The sequence below is a fragment of the Delphinus delphis genome, chromosome 20 (assembly GCF_949987515.2).
Source record: "Delphinus delphis chromosome 20, mDelDel1.2, whole genome shotgun sequence".
NCBI lineage: Eukaryota > Metazoa > Chordata > Mammalia > Artiodactyla > Delphinidae > Delphinus > Delphinus delphis.
The window spans coordinates 26,744,123-26,746,509 of NC_082702.1; positions in this window are offsets into that span (position 1 = coordinate 26,744,123).

Genomic DNA, 2,387 nt, shown 5'->3' on the forward strand with positions numbered 1-2,387 from the left:
AGGATACAATAACAAAAATGAAAAATACACTAGAGGGAACTAACAGCAGATTAGAAGATGCAGAAGAATGGATCGGTTATCTGGAAGACAGGGTAGTGGAAATCACCCAATCAGAACAGCAAAAAGAAAGAATTTTTAAAAATGAGGATAATTTAAGGGACCTCTAGAACAACATGAATTGTGCTAACATTTACATTATAGGGGTCCCAGAAGGAGAAGAGAGAGAGAAAGGAACGGAAAACCTATTTGAAGAAATAATGGCTAAAAACTTCCCTAACCTGGAGAAGGAAACAGATGTCTAAGCTCAGGAAGCAGAGAGTTCCAAACAAGATGCAATCAAAGAGACCCATATGAAGACATATTTCAATTAAAATGTCAAAACTTAAAGAGAGAATATTAAAAGCAGCAAGAGAAAAACAACTAGTTACATATAGGGGAGCCCCCATAAGACTACTAGCTGACTTTTCAGTAGAAACTTTACAGGTCACAGGGGACTGTCATGACATATTCCAAGTGTTGAAAGGAAAAAAAACTTACAACTAAGAATACTCTATCTGGCAAGGATAATATTCAGATTGAAGGAAAGATAAAAAGTTTCCCAAGTAAGATAAAAGGCTACAGATTTTATGATTCCATTTGTATGAAATATGCAGAACAGGCAAATCTGTACAGACAGAAAGAAGATCAGTGATTGCCATGAGCTAGGGAGACTTGAAGGGGAATGGAGAGTGACTGCTATAGGGTATGTGGGACTTCTCTTTGGGATGATGAAAAATCAATTCTAAAAATCTGAATCTAAAATCAATTTTAAAATTGATTGTAGAGATGTTTGCCCAACTCTGTGAATATACTAAATACCACTGGACTATAAACTTTAAGTGGATGAGTTGTGTGACATTATATCACACAATTGAATTATATCACACAATTGAATTATATCAATAAAGCTGTTAAAAAATGGAAAAACAAAATTTTCCCAGACAGGCAAAAGCTAAAAGAGTTCATCACTGCTAAACGGACTTTACAAGAAATGTTGAAGGGATTTCTTTAGACAAACGAACAAAGATACCATAGCTAAAGATATAAAAATTATGAAAGAAAAAATCTATATCTACAATAATTAGTTAAGGGGTACACAAAACAAAAGTTGTAAAATATGACATTAAAAATATAAAACATGGTGAGGGAGTAAAAAATGTAGTGTTTTTAGTACGAGGTCAAAATTAATGACGTCGATTTACAATAGACTGCTATATACATAAGTTGTTGTATAAGAAGCTCATTGTAACCACAAACCAAAAATGGATAATAAATACACAACAAAGAGAAAGGAATACAATGGGGATTACTACTCGACCATGAAAGAATGAAATAATGCCACTTGCAGCAACATGGATGGACCTAGAGATTATCTTTCTAAGTGAAGTAAGTCAGACAAAGACAAATGCCATATGATATCACTTATATGTGGAATCTAAAATATGATCCAAATGAACTTATTTACAAAACAAACAAATTCACAGACATAGAAAACAAACTTATGGTTACCAAGAGGGAAAAGTGATGGGGAGCGATAAATTAGGTGTTTGGGATTAGCAGATAAAAAAGAATATGAAAAAGAATATATATATATGTATAACTGAATCTCTTTGCTGTACACCAGAAACTAACACAACATTGTAAATCAACTATACTGAAAAACAAGAAAAAGAGAGAGAGAAAGTAATACAAACATAACACTAAAGAAAAGTCATCAAATCACAAGGGAAGAGAACAAGAAAAGAAGAAAGAAACAGAGAGGAACTACAAAAACATCAAGAAAACAATTAGCAAAATGACAATAAGTAAATAAGTACATGCCTATCAATAATTACTTTTAATGTAAATAGATTAAATGTTCCAATCAAAAGACATAGGGTAGGTGAATAGATAAAATTACAAGATCCAACTATATGCTGCCTATGAGACTCACTTCATATCTAAAGACACATAGACTGAAATTGAGGGGATGGAAAAAAGTATTTCACATAAATGGAAATGAAAAGAAAACTGAGTTAACAATACTTATATCAGACAAAATAGAATTTAAAACAAAGGTTGTGTTAAGAGACAAACAACATTACGCAATGATAAAGGATCAATCCAACAAGAAGATATAACACATAAATACATGTTCACCCAACATAGGAGCACCTAAATACATAAAGCAAATATTAGCAGACATGAAGGGAGAAATAGACAGTAATAAAATAATTGCAGGAGATGTTAACACCCTACTTTCATCAATGGGTAAATCATCTAGACAGAAAATCAGTAAAGAATCATTGACCTTAAATGACACATTACACCATATGGCCTTAATAGTTATATATAGAATATTCCATTCA